At 44.7% G+C, this 14969-nt stretch overlaps 1 protein-coding gene across 6 annotated transcripts in view; it reads right to left on the bottom strand.

Moving 5' to 3' along the window:
• TMPRSS9 (transmembrane serine protease 9) overlaps window positions 1-4391 on the bottom strand; it is a 98414-nt gene extending 94023 nt beyond the window's left edge. For all 6 annotated transcript variants that reach the window (XM_030220302.1, XM_030220305.1, XM_030220303.1 and 3 more), the window contains exon 1: window positions 4339-4391. The gene's annotated coding sequence lies outside the window, so the exon portion shown is untranslated. The remainder of the gene's footprint in view (window positions 1-4338) is intronic.
• Between the last annotated feature and the right edge of the window lie 10578 nt (window positions 4392-14969).

Below are 14969 nucleotides of genomic sequence, written 5' to 3'. Positions count from 1 at the left end.
ATAGCGCTACAAGGCGTACGCAGCGCTGCACAAACATAGAAGAAAGACAGTCCCTGCTCAAAGAGCTTACAATCTAATAGACAAAAAATAAATAAAGTAAGCAAATCAAATCAATTAATGTGAACGGGAAGGAAGAGAGGAGGGTAGGTGGAGGCGAGTGGTCACAAGTGGTTACGAGTCAAAAGCAATGTTAAAGAGGTGGGTTTTCAGTCTAGATTTAAAGGTGGCCAAGGATGGGGCAAGACGTAGGGGCTCAGGAAGTTTATTCCAGGCGTAGGGTGCAGCGAGATAGAAGGCGCGAAGTCTGGAGTTGGCAGTAGTGGAGAAGGGAACAGATAAGAAGGATTTATCCATGGAGCGGAGTGCACGGGAAGGGGTGTAGGGAAGGACGAGTGTGGAGAGATACTGGGGAGCAGCAGAGTGAGTACATTTATAGGTTAGTAGAAGAAGTTTGAACAGGATGCGAAAATGGATAGGGAGCCAGTGAAGGGTCTTGAGGAGAGGGGTAGTATGAGTAAAGCGACCCTGGCGGAAGATGAGATGGGCAGCAGAGTTTTGAACCGACTGGAGAGGGGAGAGGTGACTAAGTGGGAGGCCAGCAAGAAGCAGATTGCAGTAGTCTAAACGAGAGGTGACAAGGGTGTGGATGAAGGTTTTGGTAGAGTGCTCGGAAAGAAAGGGGCGGATTTTACGGATGTTGTAAAGAAAGAAAAGACAGGTCTTGGCAATCTGCTGGATATGAGCAGAGAAGGAGAGAGAAGAGTCAAAAGATGACCCCAAGGTTTCGAGCTGAGGAGACAGGGAGAATGAGAGAGCCATCAACAGAAATAGAAAACGGGGGGGGGGGGGGGGGAGCGGGGAGGTGGGTTTGGGGGGGAAAATGAGAAGCTCGGTTTTGGTCATATTTAATTTCAGGTGGCGTTGAGACATCCAGACAGCAATGTCAGACAAGCACGCTGAAACTTTGGTTTGGATGCAAGGCGAGATATCAGGGGTAGAAAGGTAGATTTGGGAGTCATCAGCATAGAGATGGTAGGAAAAGCCATGGGATGAGATTAATGAACCAAGGGAAGAAGTGTAGATAGAAAAGAGGAGGGGACCAAGAACAGAACCCTGAGGTACGCCGACAGGCAGAGGGATAGAAGTAGAAGAGGAGCCACCAGAGTGAACACTAAAGGTGCGGAGGGAGAGGTAGGAAGAGAACCAGGAAAGGACAGAGCCCTGGAATCCAAGTGAGGACAGGGTATCGAGAAGTATGCTGTGATCGACAGTGTCAAAAGCAGCGGAAAGATCACTTCCATTGGTAAAAGATCCTTTCTAAAATTGCCTCTCTATTGTAAACTTGTTACCTTGCCTGTATTAGAAATAAACATTTTCTTTTTAAAGTTAACTATCTGGCCTTTATATTGGGAAAAGCACATGTCCTCACATGTGCAAGCTCCGAATGCTTTAAGCACATGTTCCTAAACGTACAATGCAGGTTAATGTAATTAATTCAAATTTAGTGTATTTACTTCCCCTTTTCCTTACCTTATAGGTAATTGGGGAATAATAAAACAGAATAGAATCAAAATATAAATACAGCACATGTTGCGACCACAGGCTCTGAGCGATCCCCTCTATTCTTAAACATCATTTTGGAACTGTAACATTTCCTGTAACACTCTCACACATGATAGTCTAACACCTTCTGGAATAGAAGGTAATAACTTCTTCTTTATGCTGCCCCCTCAGCGGGGACAGCAAGAGGGGCGCTGTATAAATATTGTACAGGCCTACTGTACAGGCCCAAGCTCTTCCAGCAGGCTTGGGACCTGCTGGAAGAGCTTGGGCCAGCCTAAGGGTTGCTGGGAAATACAGGCCAAGAATTAATTGAGATTAAAAGAGCATTTTCTAACTGACATTAGTTTGATGGTGTGGAAGGATGAAAACAGATTTTGACCGCAGAGATAGCAGGGAGGAACCTGGTGTGCCAGGTACATGAGAAAAGCAGAAGTAAGAAAGAACATGGTGGTCAAAGAAAACTGGCCATCTGCCGGAAAAAGGCGGGGGATTTTTTCCAAGGGTAAAAATATCAGAATCTGCGGTTAAGAGAAAAAACTGTCATTCGGCCACCTGGGCCATTTGCACAAAAGTAGTTTTTTTAGAACTACATAGAACTCAATGTAAATCAAGAGTATAAATATGGCTGACAGCCTCCTTATAGGGGGACAGTCTAAGACCAGAGGTTGACCTGCATGTCACCCTGTTGAAGATCTCCCCATAAGAATATTTAATTATATTCTTATAAATCAACGCTTCATATGTAACCTGGCTTGGGTGAGTAATAAATTGAATATTTGAACCTGTCTCTGGTTCTCTTTGTTTCTTGCTTATGGGGAATTTGTTACAGTACATGAGTTCTGATATGGGCAGGGGAAAAGGTTAACTAGAATAAAATGACAATCCCTTTGGGTCTACCTGGTTTTCTGGGGTAGTGCACATCCCTGGCAGACCCCTTGGATATTCAGTTTTGATTGGAATTCAGAGGGTTCAATGATTGGAGTCAGATGAAATTGGTAAAGCCTTCCCTGTAGAACCCCAGGAAATTCACGGGTCATTCCATGTCAAGTGGTCTGGTGGTCCCTGTGCAAAGGCTGCAGTATGGGGTCAAACAGATTACTATATCTCAGCAAGTATTGCATCGGCGGATGTAAAACTTTACCAATGTTCATTGGGGACGTGTATAAATGTTTACAGGAAATTTCATCGAAATCCGTGATGGTTGTGCAGGGACCACCAGACCACGTGACATGGAATGAGCTTGGCGGTAGTTTTAGCATGTGGGGTTTCTACGTGCTCCAGCCACTTTCTAGTGTGGCTCTAAAATGGCCATATTTTTATTTTTTTTTCCATTAATGGCTACGTGCTAATTTCTAAATTGATGTGCAGCCATTACAGCCTCCTATTCAGTAGTCAGTAAGGGCTCACATGCTATTTGTGTGGTAAATCGGACAGCGTGTGGCAATGTGCCCGTGTGACCAATTACTGCTGGGAATGCCTACTCCCCATCCCCTGTGCTAGAACATAAACATTATTTTATAGTGCAGGAAATGGTGCGTGGAAAACCCTGAACTACCACAAGGTGCCTGGGCAGGCCCGGCAGTACTGCTGTTTTACCACACGCTACCTGCGCAGTAGATCTAATGTGCCTTGGTAAAAGGGCCCCATAGACTGACTGGAAGCAGTCTAGGGCTACCAGCATAGTACAGCTGTATCCCAGAAACTCTATAAGGTGCTAACGAAGGTAATTTTCATAGCTATCAGTAACATATCAATAGAAATAAAACATGGAAAAGAAATATGATGATACCTTTTTTATTGGACATAACTTAATACATTTCTTGATTAGCTTTCGAAGGTTGCCCTTCTTCGTCAGATCAGAAATAAGCTAATCAAGAAATGTATTAAGTTATGTCCAATAAAAAAGGTATCATCTTATTCTCATTTCCATGTTTTATTTCTATTGATTACCTGTAAAAGTGGACTAACATGGCTACCACTCCTCTCTACTCAGTAACATATCAGAAATCACATTAAAAGTCACAAAATGATTCCACAACAGATAGCTCATTAATGCTAATTTCTTCCATTTGTAAACAGAGTGGTTCTCCTGTAAATGTCAGTAGTGTACAGTAATACTAATACTGCAAAGGCATTAGCCAAATTCCTTAGCCACTGATCACATAGCAGCAGCAATAGCCAAATGTAGAGAAATGATATGTCTGGCATATAACAAGGTCTATGCCAGAGGACTGTGTGATAGAACAGAGGAGAGGCTGCAAATCTGTTGTGTATGTGTATGAGGGGGGAGGGGGAGTGTTTACTGAAGAGAGGAAATGCCGAAAGTCTGATGTACAACTAAGTGTGTGCCAGAGGTGTGTGATAGAAGGGAGGGGATGCAACAAAGTATGTACCGGGAAGAGAGTACGACATAGTGTGTGCCAGGGGAGCGTGTGACGGAAGGGAGAAGATGCGTGAAACAGTGTGTGCCGGGGGAGTGCAAGACAAAGATGCTGCGAGTCTGGTATCACGTAGAGGCGTATTTTTAAAGCACTTAGACGTACAAACTTCCGTAGGTTACTTGTAAAGTCTAAGTGCTTTGAAAATGAGCCCCATTGAAAGAGTGCCACAGAGATCTCACCATTTCTGTGAATGCAAATCTATGAGCCCTGACATTCTTTCCAGAACCTTTCCAACTATCCGAGCAGTCTGTGAACCAAACAGAAAACAAATCCCAGAGTCCAGCCACCAGGAACGCTTCTCGGTCTATAAGCCATATAAACTTTCGGTTCTTACTTGCCCCGGTGTCTGCTTCTCCCGCACTGGTGAGAGCTGCGTCCCCAGTTCCCCTCAACTCACCTGTGGCAGCTACTTTCCTGGGAAAGTAGGAGGGGTCTGATCTTCACTGCACAGTTTTAAAGGTGCAGGAGGGCTGAGAAACTGGCCCTGACTCTGACTGCCCCTTACAAGGTCAGCTAGTGCTCATCCAGAGACAGGAAAACAGGCTGAAAAATTCGCGCCATCTTCTCTAGGAAAATCTATCTGTGTTGTTCAAGTTTATTCATAAGCAATTGAGGTTAAACACAAGCATATTGCCTTATATTACATAGGTCAGACTGAGACTGCAGCTGCCCATCCTGCTATTGGTACATCTGCAGGAATGTAAGGCTCACTGTGTGTATTTTTTGTGTTGGGGAAAAAGGTGTCTGTGTAACTGAATAGATATGGATGGGCTGGAGTGTAAATTTAAGGGGTTTTCGACGTTAGCTTCAGAACTTAGTACAAGAACAGTACTGGGCAGACTTCTATGGTCTGTGCCCTGAGAATGGCAAGGACAAATCAAACTCGGGTATACAAATAAAGTATCACATACCATGTAAAATGAGTTTATCTTGTTGGGCAGGCTGGATGATGGACCATTCAGGTCTTTATCTGTCATCATTTACTATGTTACTATGAGGAGGGAAGAAATTTTAAGCTTGTACATGTTGTTGAATGGTAAGAGGTGCCAGTGTATGCACATTGAGTGTTGGAGTTGTACATGTTTGAAGGATGGAAAGAGGGGTGTGTGTGTGTAATTAATTTTTTAAAAATCTTTATTTATTCAATAACAAGAAATTGTGGTTAACAACAATAACTGAGTAGAATCACAACATTTTCCTTTTGTTAAAACCCCCGCTATGGACTCCTACATACCCCTCAAGACTCCCCGTCCCCAACAGCCCCCTACCCCTCCCCCTTACCCTTCCCTGTGGGCTTTATCCATTCAAAATCCTACTGCGGGCCAGGGGCATAGCCAGACACCCAATTTTGGGTGGGCCTGGGCCCAAGATGGGTGGGCAGAAGAACCTCACCCCGTCCCACAGGTGATTTGGTCTCTCCTTCTCTCGCCTGCATGCCATATGGTCTCTCAAACATCCCCCCTCTCCCGTATACCTTTTAAATAGCAGATTTTCACCAGCAGCGAGAAGCAACTAATACACACTGCTCTTGTTGGCCCCACTGTGCGAGCAGTATGTATGTCACTGCTCACTGCAGGCAAAGATCTGCTACTTACAAGGTATGCAGGAGGGACACTTGTTGGGAGTTTTCGGCTGGTGGGGCTTGGGGATCCCTGCCAGCGACATCATAGGTATGCTGCTACTGGGTGGGCCTGAACCCAAAGTGGGTGGGCCTGGGCCCACCCAAGCCCACCCTTGGCTACGCCACTGCTGCGGGCTGTCGGTGTTAAGGTGTCCCAGAAGGGGGACCAACGTTGGAACAAACAGTCTCCCCTCTACGAGGCCAAGCCTTCCACATCTCTACGTTCCATCGCACTCAAGGAAATCATAAGAGATCGCCACTGCTGCAGGGAAGGTGGATCCGTCGACAACCAGGCAGACAGTATAGTCTTTTTCCCCATGATGGCTGCTCGGCAGAGAAATGCCAACATCCCCTTTCTGTGACGGCCCTCCACACTACTGGAGGACACTGAGCAGGATGAAAGGGGACTGGGACTTGATATACTGCCTTTCTGTGGTTTTTGCAACTACATTCAGTTTACACAGTAAGTACAGGTATTTATTTGTACCCGGGGCAATGGAAGGTTAAGTGACTTGCCCAGAATCACAAGGAGCTGCAGTGGAAATCAAACCTGGTTTCCCAGGATCAAAGTCTGCTGCACTAACCACTAGGCCTACTCCTCCACTCCAAGTACAAAAACTAAAGCATGGGCCCATTTAATGCCAAGCACCCTGTATCTCTGTCTCAATTATATCATTCAGCTTTGCCAAGGAGTCTCCTTGCAGTGCTCGGGCCCAAGGCAGCACAGCTGCTCTGCTTCTTGCTATGAGGACATGGCATTAAAATTACCCACAGAACAACAGTGAAAGGTTATGCAAACTGTTTCTTCAGTCTACCCACCTCCTTTCCAGTTGCTCAACACCTGATCCAGGAGAAATAACTGATTTTGGTGGTGGGGAGGGGGGAGGAAGGGAGATGAAACACAATACAGCAACTGAAATGTTCAGAAAGCTTTGATGTTAGCTAGATGAAAAATATGCCAGTTCATAAGCAGTAAAATTCTGTTTAAAGCATTGCCAAGGGAATGAGAGAAGTTTCCACTTCTTTTCACAGAAGAGCTAGAAGCAGAAGGAACAGGTTAAAGGATGGGGGGATGACTAACCCCCACACAGGAACAGAGATACAATCTATGTGAAAGATTGACAGGCCATGGGTGCAGTGCTGACCTGGCAATTAGCCGACAATTCTGCTGCAGGCAGACTAGAATCTTTCTTTCTTTCAAAATATTTATAGCCTGCATTATCTAAAATAAAATCTAAGCGGGTTACAATCCTACTATATAAATGAAGAGTGACCGATGTGCCGCGCATGCACACAACAGCACAGCTGTTCTGCGCACACGGGGCACATCACAAATCTCTTCCAATGTTGTTAGAGGAGGCAGGAACAGAGCTACAGGTGACCGACGAGCACCGGGCGGGGATCGTCCAACAGCAGCTCCGAGGCACACTCCGACAGGTCCAATGAGCTGCTGCCGCTGTGACCTGGGTGCTTTCCTCTGCCACCATCCCCCGGGGCGGCTTTCTTGGGTGGGGGCTCGGCTCGACCCGGCGGGGCTCCGACCGCTTTCTTGCCCGTTTTAATGGGCTTAACGGCTTGTACATACATAAAATAAAATTCACAAACACCTGATAAAACAGCAGTTCTGCTCCAAGCAGACTAGACTCAAACTGTTACATGGTTATGCCTTTTGGCCCAGTATTAGGGCTTTGAATGCACCTCCCAGTCCATCATCCTCAACATCATGATGGGTCACAGCATGGTTGGCTAAAGAGCAGATCTTCATTAGAGCACCCTGCTGGCATCGCACAGAGACAAAACATGAACACAGCATGGACAGCTGAAAACAGATCTTTCTCAGAGCCCTGTGCAGATGTCATACTTTACACATAGGGAGAGCTATATCAGCGCATAATGAACAATGACACAAGTTGGACTGATGTAATTGTTTCACTATTTTATGTTAACTAAAGTATATGAAAGAGTGATTTTCTTCAGGAAGCAGGATGTGATGGAACTGTGATGAGAGTGGAATAGGTGAGATAAGAGGATGAATGAATGAGAGTGAGTGATAGGTTAAATCATTTGTAGGCACATGTTATACTAATACTGGTATTTAATAAAGTAAAATCATATATATATGAAGTTCTCTGGAGAAATAGTGTCATATACTATAATAGAGCAATACTTTACACATAACAACAAAAAAAAAGGGTCAAAGAGACAAATTCTGTTCAAAATATGAACTTATCTGTTACGATAATTCAGCAATGTATACTTATTTGTACTCAATGAAGGGACTACCTTAGACTTCATCTTCCAGATTGCAAAAAAGTGCAACTATAAGTCGTCTCACTCCGCAGACTTTACATACCAAGGTGATGTGGTGGAACTCACTATCAATGGCAATCAAGGGTCAGCCTGATTACTTGGTACTTCGCAAAAGACTGAAAACTTGCCTCTTTTTGAGAGGTTTCTACCCATTAATGGAGTGTGTTAGATTGTAACTGGCCAGCAACGGGTTATTATTTGTATCTTATTTGTTCTACTCCGCTCTTACTTGATATTTTGTTTATGGTAATGTAAACCTTGCCTGCTAGTTTGTATTCTGAATGCTTTACACATAAACCATGACTACAGCACAGGCAGAAAAACTGCAGACGTGGAGATAATACTTTTGTCACCTTTTGTGCTGAACACAAAGAACATTAGGAGAAAAAAGTTAAATTGAAGTTACAAAAAATAAAAATAAAAAAAAAAAAGGAACCAAAAGGAAAGAAAGGAGATATTTGATCTTGTGCTCTGGCTTCAAGTTATAGCAGGTTGCTAATGAACTGCTGTAGCAGTCTAAACTGTTACTTCCAGTAGCACCACCAGAAAATACAATCCTGCAGACAGAATATATCAGATTACTACTGTCACTCTTATTTGCAAATACTGGGATATTCTTAATGCACTGTGCATACTGAACCACTTAGAAAAGGGGCTATAGGCTAGTTGCATTCTTAAGAGGAAGGGGAACTAAGGGGTCCTTTTACTAAGCAGTACTAATAGATTTAGTGAATATCATGCGCTAAATAAGATGCCCATTATATTCCCTATGGGTGTCTTATCATTTAATGCTCCTTAGTGAAAGGACCCTTAAGAACAGAATTACCAAAGAGAGGGACAGAGCCCAAATTCAGAAAGCTGACTGAGAAATGTAGCTGGCACAGCTGACTTAAAGAATGCCTCATACTGCCACCTCGTAGGGCTTAGCCTGAAACACCATTTTGTATGAATATGAGGCCTCGCCAAATAACATAGATTCTCTGCAGAATCAAGCCGTGCATATGCGCAAAGTGCCAAGAACAGTATGTTTGTATCTCCACTTTACACCAGATGAATCTGGCCTGAAGTCTCCAGTTTGGAAGATTCCGGAAAGCCTTGAAGAAGAGACACTGTTTACATTGCTTCTATTAGTTCAGCCCGTCCATCTGGAGACTTTCTAATACCACAGTTACATCTGAAGTTCACGTGGGAATGAGTATCTGATTAGAACTGTCAATATCAATGCGCTCCAACCCTGCCAACCACAGAGCTTGTTTCCAAAGTTCCAACTGATGCTTGTACACAGCACTGTACTACTAATCTGTATGCCAAGAAGAAGTCTGGGCATTCTGCCATTTAGCTACTGTCTGCTATCTGTTGAACTGTTGTGCTTCTCTAACAGGCTTATCTGAATCACCAGGGGCAGAAATACTTGCTGCACACTGGACTTTGTTTTCATCACAGGATGTAAAGCTAAGTTACTCACCTGTAGCAGATGTTCTCTGAGGACAGCAGGCATATATTTTCACAAACCATCTGACAGATGCTGATACTGCCAATGTGTACTGCCACTCTAAGTCTTTAAGGCAGTGCCCCTGCTGTGTATGCACAAGTGACTTCCTGCCTGATGTGCAAGCATAGGACCAGCAGTACAGTGCTAATGCTAAGAAGACAACTCCAAGGCGAGGTGGCCGGATTGTCAGAACATATGCCTGCTGTTTCGGAGAACACCTGCTACAGGTGAGTAACAGCTTTCTCTGAGGATAATCAGGCATGATATTCTGACAAGGAGTAGAGGACTGACCTAGTGGTTAGCGCACCGGTCTTGCAATCCAGAGGTGGCCGGTTCAAATCCCACTGCTGCTTCTTGTGATCTTGGGCAAGTCACTTAACCCTCCATTGCCTCAGGTACAAATGTAGATTGTGAGCCCTCCTGGGACAGAGAAATATCCAGTGTACCTGAATGTAACTCACCTTGAACTACTATGAAAAAGGTGTGAGCAAAATCTAAATAAATAAATGGGACTCAATGGCTACCAGGCTCACAGGAAAAGAATATTCAGACAGTCAAGCAAATATTGAGCCTGGTGGAAAATGGGCTGGAGGACGGAGTTGGATTTTAAACAGCAAAAAAATTCTGCAGAACTGCTTGTCCAAACTGGCTAACCCACCTGGAATATTGGTCCAGACAGTAGTGAGTCATAAATGTGTGAACAGAAGACCACATAGCCACATTGCAAATGTCTTCAATAGAGGCACAGCAAAAATGGGCTACTGAGACCACCATAGCTCATACATTGTGAGCGGTGACATGCCATCAAGGGTCATCCCAGCCTGAGCATAGATGCAGGAGATGTACAGTGTCCACCCAAGTTGAGATTGTACGCTAGGTGAGGAGAATTCCCAATCTGCAGGATCAAAGGATACAAAGTGCTGGGAGGATTGTCGATGATGCTAGACATGTTTGCACTGCAGTCCAAAGTACGCAGTGCTGTTTCTCCAGGATGAGACTGCGGTTTAGGAAAAAAGAAAGGCAGAGCAATGGATTGATTGAGATAAAACACTACAATCCTGTCATGGTAGAATCCATTTACAGAATCAAAGAGGCACATACTGTGATGCTTTGGGTGTGCAATTGGTTGGGTGGTGTGTGTTTTGGCTGGCACTTTTCGGAGAGGTTTCTTCTCATGAAATTTTGTGTATATAACAGTTGTAACCTGCCTACAATTGTGGGATAGTGCAGGGCTGACATTTTTTAATTTATTTAAAAATTTTCCGTGTTCCATAAAGTATGTATGTGGTTTATGTTGATGCAGGACATCTATTGGGCAGATCTGCCCAAGTGCATGCTAACAGAAAACGAATCCACAATATCAATATCTCTGGTAACATCCAATGACATATACATACAAACCAGGACTTGTAGTCCCCAACTCAAAGAGAGTGCTTGAAACAGTTCACACCAGTATAATATAATAGAAAATTTTATGTATGTAGAGTACCCTCAGATATTTACCACTATTACTGCAGTCAATAATGCTGCTACAAAGTGGCATAGCACTTCTTTCATCGGGTAACTCTAACAAATTTTTTAGAAGGAGCAACATATGCAATCAACAAGACAAAGCTTACATGGATGCGGATGCCTTATAAGCCACAGGGTTATCGATAAGCAGGCATTAGGTCTTGCTTTGTCTTGTTGATTGCTTGAGAGAAAAAAGAATGAGGAAGAAAAGAATTATGCAGCCTTAACCCTTGTCCCTGAGGAAAGTGATTGAAACCCGGCGGAGTCGGGCGGTTTCAGGGGAAGGCAATTGATGAATGTTTCAGTGAGGCAAGATAGTTCTGCCAGGGAGGCAAGAATTTGTCAAGATAAGTGCACAGTTTTCACCTAGTATATACATTTTTAAAAGTGATAAGCGATTTTATAGCACTGAGGTGATTTGGAAGCATGAAAAAATGAGCATATGTTGCTCCTTCTAAAAAATTTGTTAGAGTTACCCGATGAAAGAAGTGCTATGCCACTTTGTAGCAGCATTATTGACTGCAGTAATAGTGGTAAATATCTGAGGGTACTCTACATACATAAAACTTTCTATTATATTATACTGGTGTGAACTGTTTCAAGCACTCTCTTTGAGTTGGTGGCTACAAGTCCTGGTTTGTGTGTATATGTCAAGTGCATGCTAAGGCATTATTTAGACTAGCCCATGAAACACGACTCATACCTATATACATAGTGCCCACCCATATTAGCTCTGGGCCCTATGCCACTGTTTGTGGGTTTTCACATTTAAGGCTCTGTCTATTTTCAATTTCTTTCCTTTTCTTCTTTTGTGGTGGAGAGTTCTGGCTCTGACTCATTTCATCTAATAAACTTTTTTTTGAGCGTGTTTATTAAACAATCCCCAAATAGGTTGTGTCTAGGAAATTTCATTGCGATTCATTACGGCAAAGACACTGCATTAGAGGAGATAATAAAAAGGTACCCTAGGCATTTAAAACTCATTCAAAATCAAAAGAAACTATTGTTGCTCTGTCCGAAACCTCAAAGATGTTTCTTATATTGCTGACAAAACAGCACAGAGAGGATTTAAAGCACAAGGCACGGTCCAAAAAAAAATGAAAAAAGCCCCAAGAGCCTCCAAAATCAGGACAAATTCTTAAATTCCACAGCAAAGATCTAAATGGTACATCAATCTCCTACAGTGTAGACCCGTCACGGGCAGTGTTTGAGTGCACTGCGCCTCAGGGGTGGTTGGATGTGTGGTTTCTAATGATAAAGAACCAGCTGGAAAGCTTAGGTTCATCAATAAAGAGGAATTTGTCCCAGTGTAACTGAAGCCTTTGCAATTTGGGTGGTGTAGGTTTAGGAATGATCTAGCAGAACTGACTCTATTTCTTGTTGGTAGATCTATGAGGTCTATCATGTATCCTGGAACTACACCATATATGATTTTGTGGACCAGAGTGCAAATTTTAAAGATGATCCGTTCTTTGATTGGGAGCCAGTGCAGTTTTTCTCGAACAGGTTTGGCACTGTCGAAGCGTGTTTTGCTGAATATCAATCTGGCTGCTGTAGTTGGGCGGTTTGGATTTTTTTTGTTAGGCCGACTTTGCTTCACAATCCAAGTCACAGCTGATTTCATAACTTAATGCCAAATTTAGGACTCCTTTTACAAAGCCATGATAGCGATTCCGGCATGTTAAATACGACGAAGACCATAGGAATGAAGAGGGCTTCGTCACATTTCTGCCCTGGAATCACTAGTGGGGCTTTGAGAATGGAGCCCTGAAATTCCTGCTACAATTTAAGCAAGGCACAGTGCCCCCTCGGGTGCACGGAGCCGCCTATAATATGGCACCGTGCCCCGATGGGCATGTGCACCGGGCCAGCGGGGTGCAAGCGAGGCATGACGGGCACGTTCCCGCCGCCCAAAGGGCACCCCGCTGAAAAAGGGGAAGGGCTACAAAGGGGGTTTAAAAACCCCTGGGCGGAGTCCGGACGGCCTCTTCAAGCGTCCGGGCACTGCATACACTACACATGCGACTCCTCGCCGTTCCCGTGCACGTGGGAGGAGGTATCATTCCTCGTGGAGTCCCGATCGTCCAGCTGTGCTCCGTGGGCGGCTCACTGAGTGGCCACGTGGAGTCCGCGGCATCTCATTTTATCCTTGGCCGGCTTCCTGTTGCGGGCAGGCCAAAGGTGAATCACAGAGGTGCGCGGGTCCTCCCGACTCTTCGCAGTAAGTTTGGGAGTGCATCGGGGAGGGATTCCTGGCTGTTGGGCCACCACGTCTGGGCATTGCATAGGTGTTCTTTCGTTCGTGCCCCCCCTTCTCGTCGTCAGGGGTCCAGACTGTGGACTTGTGGGCTTACCTGTGGCCGGGTGCGGAGTTGGAGGGGAGCTGCGTGATTCTGGTGGTCAGAGAGACGGTCACATCATCGCGCGATCGAGAGGGTTCCTAAGTTCGCCCTGAGCGAGTGAGCATCCGGGGGGAGGGTGAATAGCCGACCCGAATCCTCCGGAGAACGTGTGGATCCCGATCTCCGGCTGGGTCGGAAGGCAGGGTGCCACGCGGTCAAGGGGACGAGCATTGTCGGCGACGAGGAGCACCAGCCCTTCCCATTTGCCTCACATAGTTTCCCTTAAATAAAATAAAGGGAGGGGGGCTGCGGGCGAGATTCAGCCTTTGTCGGATTAGCAGAGAGTAGATTTTCATCTCCTCGCGAGTCGAAAGTTTTAACAAACAGGAGTGGAAGTGAGACTATCTAGTCCACTGTTAGCAAGGAAGTCAATTTGGTTAATCTCTGTTTATACTACACCGCAGCAGCCGTCATCCAGTACACTCAAATCACAGCATGCAAACCTATGAGCTGCTGCAAGAGGTTTAATAGACAGGAGTGGAACTGAGCCTATCTGGTCCAGGCAGGCAAGGAAGCCGATTTGGTTAATCTCCATTTCTACTACCCCTCAGCAGCCGTCATCCAGTACACTCAAAACAAATCATGCAATCAAACATAGCAACATAGTAGATAGTAAACATACATAAACATAGTAAACATAGTAAACAACAGAAAAAGACCTACACGATCCAGATAGGCTGCCCAACAAATTAAATTCGCATGTGCCACGTACTTGTATACTTGACCAGGATTTGTTTCTGCCATTATCAGGACACAGACCGCAGATGCGATCATCATACGTTAGTCCACGATGTAAGCATTGGGCTGTCCCATGAGGGAGCACACAGGCGGCAGCCATCTAGAATAGCTCTAGGTCACGCAGGGGTAAAGGGAAGTGAAGTGTATAGGGCATATGATCTGATCGCACAAGCGGCGGCCATTTTAAGGCATTTAAGCGTTTAGACAAAGAGTTATGGGTATCACACAGGGCGACCATATTGGAGAGGGCACGATTTGAGTGGCCTCCAGGCTCGGAATAAGGGGTAGCAGCCATCTTGGTAGGCCATGACATGGAATTTGAATGCACACTCCTCCGGCGCGACATGTCCCAGGACAGACCCCCCCCCCCCCCACCAAAAAAAAAAAAAAAAGACTACGAGGCCTACTCATAGACAATGTGTGGCCTATAAAGAAATGTTCTCACCAGTGTCCAGCAGATTGCAGTTGAAGAACTAATCAGCTTCCGCACATAACATACCACAAAGAACACATGTGAACTCCCCCACATGTATTAAGAATGTCCCATAATGTATGCATGTTATATTGCTATCATGCTTTATCATTATCACTATTATTATTATTAGCATTTGTATAGTGCTACCAGACGCACGCAGCGCAGAACACCTGACACAGAGAGACAGTCCCTGCTCAATAGAGCTTACAATCAAAATACAAACAGACAAGACAACTAAGATCGAGGAAGTGCTGGGTGAGAAGGAACAAGGAATGGGGAATTGAGTAGTGGTTGTAACATAGCAGATGACAAAAAAAAAAACACCCGCACGGTCCATAGAGTCCGCCTGAGGACTTAAACTCATATGTGCTACCTTATGTGTATACTTGACTGCAAATTTGTGCGTTTCAGGGCA

Source organism: Microcaecilia unicolor, chromosome 11, assembly GCF_901765095.1.
Source record: "Microcaecilia unicolor chromosome 11, aMicUni1.1, whole genome shotgun sequence".
Classification (NCBI taxonomy): Eukaryota; Metazoa; Chordata; class Amphibia; order Gymnophiona; family Siphonopidae; genus Microcaecilia; species Microcaecilia unicolor.
The sequence above is the reverse complement of the archived record's forward strand: the minus strand, read 5'-3'. Positions and strand labels throughout refer to the sequence as shown.